Source organism: Astatotilapia calliptera, chromosome 20, assembly GCF_964374335.1.
Source record: "Astatotilapia calliptera chromosome 20, fAstCal68.1, whole genome shotgun sequence".
Taxonomy (NCBI): domain Eukaryota; kingdom Metazoa; phylum Chordata; class Actinopteri; order Cichliformes; family Cichlidae; genus Astatotilapia; species Astatotilapia calliptera.
In genome coordinates this window covers 2,565,464-2,575,075 of record NC_137441.1, presented here as the reverse complement: position 1 = coordinate 2,575,075, position 9,612 = coordinate 2,565,464, and the positions used below count along the sequence as shown (strand labels likewise).

General features: G+C 44.1%; 1 long non-coding RNA gene across 1 annotated transcript; it reads left to right on the top strand.

The window, feature by feature from the left end:
* The first annotated feature begins 5,037 nt into the window (after positions 1–5,037).
* LOC145423125 (uncharacterized) lies at positions 5,038–8,483 on the top strand. Its single transcript, XR_013904220.1, has 3 exons — positions 5,038–5,201; positions 7,390–7,555; positions 7,891–8,483. It is a non-coding gene; the product is annotated as an uncharacterized LOC145423125 (long non-coding RNA).
* The last annotated feature ends 1,129 nt before the right edge of the window (positions 8,484–9,612 follow it).

Below are 9,612 nucleotides of genomic sequence, written 5' to 3'. Positions count from 1 at the left end.
ACGAGAAGCTCTCAGGAGAAAATCAATAAATCTACAAATCCCTCTGTTGTGTTTCGTGCCGGTGAACATCCGAGGCTGTAAAGCCCGACCCCGAACACATCGCGCTGTTGACACTGCAGATGGACAAAATCAATGTGGATAACACAACAGGCTGAGAGGAACCAATCTATTAAAAACAGGCCTTTTGTTGGTGCTCGCCATGGGCGCAGGGCTGCCTGTGGTCCCTCGCAGATCACGCGTTGTTCAGTAAAACAATCAGATCATTTTTAAACACAAAGTGCATTAAAATGTTTTTAAAAGAAGCTGACAGAAAGAAAATGTATAAAAAGTTATCTCGCTCCCAAGACACCAAAATATAAAGACTAAACATGAAAACACACGCAATAAATAATAAAAATAAAAATAATAGTGGACCTCAGAGGCAATAGGTCTGTAACATACTGTGGATCTCCAACATGTGAGATGCCTCCTGAGCCACATTAACAGATGTTAACAGATGTTCACAAAGGGGAAGTTGGAGGGGAGGTGGTGGCACACTCTTCCAGGTTTACCAGCCCACAGATCCAGGTGTGCATCCCTCGTTGTCACCTGCTCTTCAGTGATCAGGTTTAGCCACGAGGACGCCTCATACGACGCCACGCCGGCAGCTTTGATGAAGCATCCAGGGCTGAGAGCAGGTTGGGATCTCGAGCACCTGAGCCAGAGTGATGGATGGTCTTTATCTTTTCTTTCTAGCAGGGAGATACAGAGTCCAGAAAGAACTGTTTGTACGTCCTCTAGAAATAAAACTAAGAAGATGATCTTGGTTGTGAAATTTTAAATCAGGTCCAGCTTTTGGACCTGCTTACAGAACTTTTTGATCTCATCTCGTATACCAAACACGCCTTCCTATTTTAGTCGTCCGTTTAAGCTTCGATTTCCTGCTCTGCCTCTGCAGGTCCGTGCACGCTGCTCTGAATACATGTGGAGGCTCAGGCATGTTTACTCATCACTCACAGTTTCTATCTGCATCATGTTTGTGAGGATGGTAAACATAATAATAGTAATAAATCATTTCAAACTGAGGTGACTGCTCTTTGTTGTACACATTACTGTGTATAATTCATTCACTCTGACCCACTTTAAATCAGCACTAAGGCTTAAACTGAATGATTTGAATGTTTTACTATAAAAAAGCATTCATTTGTATTCTGTCATCTTCTGTTGGAACCTTTAAATCCTCACAAAGCCACAGAGATTAGACTGTTTGAATCAAAGTCTGTAACCTTTGATGAAACCGCTGTTGCTTTGCTTTGTCACACCGAGCCACCAAAGTTCAACCATCTCCAATAATTATGTCATTAAAAAGGCGTGAAATTGGAGAATTCGTTTTTCACTTTAGAGCAAAACTGGATTTAATGGCCATGAGAACCTGCGGGACAAGTGTGACGTGGCCTCAGAAATCACATTAACCCTTTCTTGTCCCGGTCACAAGTCGAAAGGATGGAACAAAACAATAAAACAATACCGCGAGCACACCTCCCCCTCTCCCAAAACTGCATCATCCCCCACTGTGACAACCTGTTGCCACGAGTTACCATGCCATCCTGTCAATCACCACGGTGGGAAACAATGCTGCGATTGGTGGGGGTCACCATGACAACACAAAGACCCGCTGATGACTCAATGGAGACCGAGACGGAGCGAGGTTTGCTCTCCTGCCGGCTGCTATGGAGCCCCTCGCCGCCTTTATGTGTCGGAGTTTAGCTCGGGGGGGATTATGAGCTCCTGTTAACAGCTGCTGATGTGACTGAGTGGACAGAAAGGTTTACAGACAGAGAAGAAGAAGAGACGGCTGACAGAGAGGGGAAGGGGAAACGTACTTCCATGGTGTCATCAATAATAGGTGTCTGGGTTTGATTCAAGGAAAATCAAACTGAAGGAACATCAGATTTTTATTTTGGTGAAAACAGAGTGAAATGGGAGGAGGAGGAGGAGGTAAAGATGGAGGCAAATGTCTTTCATGGATAATAACAGTTGAAGGAAAATAAATAGCTCTTAGAGGCTGCGCTTAGAAAGTTTGTTTACATTTATTAAAAATAATAATTTACCAAAACATGGTGAACGCTGCCTCTCATTAAGGAATCCAGCTTTACGTGGATGTAGAGCCTCACCTCCCAACATTACGTGTGGTAGCAGGAAGGAGTTCCTCCTCGGCTGTGCTGCGATCTGTGCTATGAAGGAAAAGTATCACTGCCTCTGGACAGGATCAGACTTGGTAGCCCAAGCGAGGGAGTTTCTGCACGAGTGCCGTGACGGTGGAGCGTCACAGTGATGCTGGGTTTATGTTTTATCTGCAGAACTCGTTCGTTGTACTGGACTGACAAAGGCTGTGATTATCAGTCAGGCCACGATCCGGTCCTCATCTCTGATCATGAGCTCTGATGCAAGAATGAGGATCTTCTTCTGTAGTCCAGCAGAGCTCATAAATGTAAGGAGCTCGCACACTTCCAGAAGCCTCCCCAGCACAGGTGGAGACCCCACAGTCAGGGGCGCCACTAGGGGCACCTCGGGTGGGGCACATTTGCCAGCCGGCCTTTTTCTCATTTTTTCCATATTTTTAAGTAACATATATCTGACAACAGCATAATAAAACTGGAAACTTTGTTTTTGGTGCCCCACCCCAATATTTTTATTGGCCACTGCTTAAAAAGCTCCCGAGGAGCTCCCGCCCACATTAGACCCGGAGCCAGCTTTGGAGATTGTATATCTCAGCTGTTTAGTCTGGTGCTAACGCAACCTGAACCTTCAGATAAGCAGAAGAAAACGCTTCCATCTATTCTCTTCCACTTATCTAATTCAGGGTCGCGGGGGGTGGAGCCTATCCCAGCTGCTGAGAGGCGGGATTCACCCTCGACAGGTCGCCGATCTGTCACAGACAATGAGCCTCAGAGAACTAATTTTCCCCCCACATGCAGCACAAAGAAACTGGGAATAAGGTTCAGTTCTGCTCGCGTACTGCACACATTCTTCATCAGAATAGAAAAAAGAAAATGATCTAATTAATCCACTTCATGCACTGGGTAAATACGGCTCCTGACTCTGTTTGTGCTTGCTGTGAAAAAGAACTCTGCAGGAGTCATAAAAATGAGCAGCACGCACATTAGACCGACAGCACATAGATGGAGAAACAATAATTTCCTCCTGATTAGCTCTTGTTAGGAACAAGCGTAACCCTTGATTACTTAATAGCTTCCTCTAAAGTGAAAGTTGAATTAATGAAGCCTTATTGAGGCTCCCCTGTGGCGTAACACCACACTGAGAAATACTGAAGCTGGCCAATGATTCCTGCAGAGGGTTGAAGATTTCTGCTCAAATCAAAATATCCACAAAACCTGACAAATCCAAGCAGCCTGATGATCTGCTGCAAATATTCATGCTATGGATGCTATAGATTATTGTTTTAGACAACAGCAAGCCCTTCAAACCTGCCCCTGACTTTGTGCTTCATTAATCTCTGTTCACATCAGCTGTTTTCTGTTTTCCTTCCATGATTTAATCTCAGGTCAAACTTTATTGTTCGAGCTGGTTTCAAACTTCTTCTTTCTACGTGTGAAGGGTCCGCTGTGTTCAGACACACCGAGCTGACTAATCAGGATAATAACTTGGACTTAAAATCACAGAAGTCATCCTTCTGCTTATTTGTGAACAGATTTTGCTGCAGTCACAAAGCTTAACAAAATGACAAGTGCCCGACGACACGAGCGACCCGAGCCACACGTGCTGTAAAAATAGTAATGACTCAACTCAAATTTATTCACATTTAAAAAGAACTCCCTTTGACCAAAGTGCTGCACAAAAAACAGAATGGATAAAATATATAGGAGGATAGAAATGAAATAAATAAAATACAAGTTAGTAGGTGCTAAACATGCACAGCAGCGGCTGAAAAGGACACAATAAGCAAATCAGACAGACGTAAATAACGATGGATAAAAAAAATGTAACAGTTTTAAAATACAAAGATGTGTCCGTAAAGCTGTTTCCGCAGAGGGGGCGGAGTCAGAAGGATCCAATCAGCTGACCCGAGGGTCTGGAGGCTGAGCAGGAGTTTGACAGGAGAGCTGTGAAGGGTTTAGTGGACAAACAGGAGGATCTCGAAATCAGTCCTGGCAGTTAGTGGAGAGAAGCCAAAGCAGGTGCCTGCGAGGAGCCTAACAGCAACATTTTAATAGCGAGGACTGGTCTGAGGCCAGTGTGGAATGAGCTGCAGTAGTCCAAGTGGGAGGAAATGAGGGCATGACTGATAATTTCGTGTTCTCTCAAAGAAAGAAAAGCCTTAATTTTGGATACGGGGCACAGAAAAAGCTGCTTTCATCCACTGAAGAGAACAATTTCAGTTTCATCCTCATTCAGCTGAAGGACGTTGTGTGCTTTCCAGCTCTTAATGCTCTGTGATGATGCCATCCAGCCTGGACTTGTTGGGACTGAAGAGGATGAAATGTTTCAGTATCATCAGCATAGTAGTGAAAGGAGGACTCGGTATTCATGAGTCAGGTAGTCACAGGTAACAGGTGTTAAAGCTGCTGCATGTATAAATGTGTGTGCATGTAGTGATATAGTCTGTTTACAAGGGGAACCAATCAGAAGTAACTTGGCTTAAAGGGGCGTGGCTTCAGCCTGTTGACTTCCACCAGATCATTGGCTATGCTTTGTTTTCATAGAGTTCTCGTCTACTGTCATGGCAGCAGCTGCTGTTCCAGAATTCATGAGTCTTGCTTTAAATGTAACATCGTCTGGTTTCTGATATTTGTCTTTAACACACAGCTTAAACAAACCCAAACCTAATGGGCCACACGGGCACAGCACTGGTCTGAAATAAGGTTGGATGAGAGAAAGACGTCTCATCCACAAACTCAATTACAACACAAACTAATCAGAGTTCAGGAAATCCAATTTACTGTGAAGTGACTCAGTGTCTGTGCTGAACAGAAGCAGCGGCGTGAGGCAGAGCCAGAGGAGGAAACACTTCAGAGGAGAGCCGGAGAGAACAAAGACACCACTCACTGGCAGGAAGTGTTTCGTGAACACGCATCGAGCGTCCCGCGTGACCTTCTCCGATGATCAATAAGATTCGAAGGCGCCGGATTTATCTGTTTATCTGGAGAAGTTTTGACAACTACACAGCTGACAAACAACTGATGAGGCGGAGAGGAAGGACGGTGAGCGAAGAGAGAGGGAGCTCGTTTTGAATAATGAATGACTTGTTTGCTGTCTAAAAGAGGTCTGGACCACTGGAGTCCACACACACACACACACACACACACACACACACACGCACACACACACACACACACACACACACACGCACACACACACACACACATTTCCAAGCATGAAATCTCTGTCACCTGTCCTCGCATTAACTCGAAATCCTGTGAAATTGTTTCCTCTCATTTTTAAGTAAATTATTTTCTTCTTAATCAAAACTAAACAAAAAATGTAAAAAATAAAAGGAAGCACCGTCCTCGTTTAGGTTTCTTCTTCCCCTCGCACTGTTTCCTCGCTGTCAGAGATAATTGGCTACTCTTGGTTTCACATCACTTCACAGTTTAAACAAAGAAGGATTTCAGTGCAAATTGCAGAAACGTCCGAGCTTCGGTTTTTTTATACATTTAGCACGACTCAGCATATGCAGAGTTCTTGTCATGGAAAGTAGATTAAAACTTCGTACATGAAGGTCACTGAAGAGGCTCTGTTACACAGTCTGCATCTTTACTATAAAGTCTGTGTTTAAATATCATCTGTGAAATAGTGATACATGGAAACTCCCATCTTTGAAGGCGCTCCGTTTTCAGTGCATATGTTAGTGACTGGTGTCTTTGCAGAGCAGCTTCATCGTCCATCTGGACACTAATCTGGAAACTAATTCATAAATGAAGACCATGTTGTAGCATTTGAGCCTAGAGGAATTAGGATCATGTTTATGTCACAGTGGGCAGACTTTAAAACTACACGAGTCGCCCCCTGCTGGTCATTAAAAAGAATGCGGGCCTAGGTAAGTATGTTTCCCCCTTTAAAGCTGAATAGGAAAAAGGTTTTGAAAAGAAGCAGAGCTCATTTAAATCATCATGATTCTTCCACAGTGGTAAGCTTCTGAGGCCTGAGGGTGACGAACCCCTGCAAAGCTCAAAGCTGCCACTAGCTGCCAATCCTGCTAACACTTCCATTAAATGACCCGCTGTATGTATTTAGCTTGAGCTTCATTTGCATTCATTTAATTGTGTTAATATTAATAAAATAAAAACTCAAATAAACAAAGTGGACTACACAGACGCCCTCTAAATGAAGCGCCAAAGCCAGTGCGGTCTCTATTTTATGAAACAGTTCTATAACATCTGCCAGACGGTGCTTCAGGATGCTTTATGAGTCTGCAGTGGCCAGCGCTGTGCTGTGCTGCGCTAGCAGACTGAAGGTAGCAGATAACAACAGACTGAACAAACAGATCCATACATCCAGCAACACAGCTTGACTCTGATGAGTTACAGAGAGCATTAATCCTTCAGACCTTCTCCAGTCACACGAGCATGTTCAGTGAAAGACTCACTCCTCCTGTGACACCTGACCGATTTTATCTTTGTTTAATTTATTTTGACTAATCCCTGCTCTAGGATTAATTAAATATTCAGATTTCTTTTTCCTGATGATTTCAGGTCTTGCCACGGGACAGACAAGAAGCGATCTCTAAAGTCCCGTCCACATGTGAATCAATTCACGGGTAATTGATGCACTCGCTGGCCTCAGACTTGAGAAAAGTCTAACTCGGGATCAACCACTTTGCATCACCAGCAGCTATTCTGCAATTTTTCTGGTTGACACATGTTTTAGTAGCTTCTGGTGTAAACATCCCTTAGCAACACGTGATGCTGATGAACAACCTTGAGGAGCAGGAGCGAGGCAGGATTGGGTGTGGAGCTGCTGAGATCTCTGGTTCTCTGCTGGGGAAGTTGTAGATTGTTCCATCCAGGCCATTTGTTTGACTGATCTCCAAGTTGGTTTCAATATTAAATGTAAAAATGAAGGTACGGGTGGACTGACCTGACAACGATGTTGTATTGAAGAGGGAACCAAGTGCGGAAAAAGACCCAGATTTACCACTTGATGTACTTTCAAACCTGAAATTCAGAACTTCAGTTTCCTCCACAGGGTATTTAGGCATAATGTTTTTGACAGGTACCTGATTTATACCATTGTGTGGTGTCGAGAACATGTGACCCCTCCAGATATTTCCAAAGAAAGAAACACTGGTGCAGTTCTGCCAAATGGCTTTGGGAGCAATAACTGCCAGAAATTCACCGACAATTCACAGACACAGTCTAAATATTCTGCCTGACATTGTTTTCTTCCCAGAAAAAAATGACTCCACATTCAGCCAGTCAACGTTCAGCTCTCAGACCTGTCTACATGCAGGATGACTCTCAGAAAGCACAAAGGCGGGACTGTAAACGAGTTAAGGGTGACACACTCAGGCATCGAGAGGGAACTCGGAGTAGAGCAGCTGCTCCTCAAACAGGAGGTGAGGTTATGATGGACGATCACAGAATAGCTTCTCTCTTTTCTGAGAAACTTCATTCTGTGATTTCTGTACCTGTCATAAATGTTTTTAAAAAGGCTCAGCAGGAGAGAAACTGTTGAAGTGGTGTGTTGATGATGAGATATGAAGCTCCTTGTTGACAGCTTTTTATTCAAAGGTAGATGCTTTCTAACTTCGTGACAGTTTCATGTTCTAAGGTCATGTTAAAACTTTTACACCTTCTCTGATCTGTGATTGATTAAACAGATGGTATACTCTTGGATTTATTATGAGACTGTCCCTGAATTTATCCACTCTGGTCTTTTTTTTCACGATAGGATATGGAGGTACACATCTCCGGTGCATGCCCTTAGATACTGCATATTGCATATGTCCTCAGGTTTGAGAACACCTTAAAAACTTCGGGATGAAGTGGAAGACTTGGATTATGAAGACGTACATTGTCCCATTTGCAAACAGAGCGAAGATATTTGCAAAAGAAACCAAATCCTAAAGAAACGAGATTCTGCAGCTGTATGCACGGACGATGATGATGATGGGACTTATTTTAGCGATGACAAAAAAAAAAGTCCCCAAGCAGAACCAAGAAGAACCACATCAGAACCAAGCGGAAGCACAGCAGAACCAAGCAGAAGCACATCAGAACCAAGCAGAACCACCGCAGAACAAAGCAGAACCAAGCAGAACCACATCAGAACCAAGCAGAACCACCGCAGAACCAAGCAGAAGCACATCAGAACCAAGCAGAACCACTGCAGAACCAAGCAGAAGCACATCAGAACCAAGCAGAACCACTGCAGAACCAAGCAGAACCACATCAGAACCAAGCAGAACCAAGCAGAACCAAGCAGAACCACATCAGAACCAAGCAGAACCACCGCAGAACCAAGCAGAAGCACATCAGAACCAAGCAGAACCACTGCAGAACCAAGCAGAACCACATCAGAACCAAGCAGAACCACCGCAGAACCAAGCAGAAGCACATCAGAACCAAGCAGAACCAAGCAGAAGCACTGCAGAACCAAGCAGAAGCACAGCAGAACCAAGCAGAAGCACATCAGAACCAAGCAGAACCAAGCAGAACCACATCAGAACCAAGCAGAACCACAGCAGAACCACCGCAGAACCAAGCAGAAGCACATCAGAACCAAGCAGAACCAAGCAGAACCACATCAGAACCAAGCAGAACCACAGCAGAACCACTGCAGAACCAAGCAGAAGCACAGCAGAACCAAGCAGAACCACATCAGAACTAAGCAGAACCACCGCAGAACCAAGCAGAACCACCGCAGAACCAAGCAGAACCATATCAGAACCAAGCAGAACCACATCAGAACTAAGCAGAACCACCGCAGAACCAAGCAGAACCACCGCAGAACCAAGCAGAAGCACAGTCATTCTCATGAGAGGGAGTCTTTGAAAGCTCTGTACCTCTTCCCGTCAGGCCAAGTCGTGTTCCATGTTGAATTCATCAAAATCTCATAAACACAGAAGCTTTGTTGCTTGTTTCGGTTGATTAATAGCGGTAGTTAAGTGTGTCAAATTAGTTCTTGGAAAAACTACAATTAGTCCAGAATAACTAGCGGCTGACGGAGATCCAAATGAATAAATGTTGATTTGCTCCATTTTCTTGCAAGTTTTCATTGAGAAAAAGTAAATGAGAGAAGAAAAGGAAATTTGTGCAGAGCTTCGAGCCCCACTGTTTGCAATCAGCACTGAAAAACACTAATTTAGCAGTAAGGGTCCTGCTGGAGGGTCTGACAAGAAAGAAAAGAGAAAATATTAGAGTGGCTGCGTGGTGACAGAAATCAATGAATAATCATTAAGTTAGATGCAAAATGGTTCATGAATTAGACAGGAGGGAACGTGAGACAGAAGCAAAAGAGAAACCCGACAATCAGTCTGCAGCAGAGCGCCGGTCACTGTAACAATGACACGGCGACATTTCCATGCTGTTCTTTTATCAGCACACACGGCTGCAGCTTTTCAGCCGTCAGCCGAACACATCACCAACAACAATAATAGGAGTGAGTCCACAC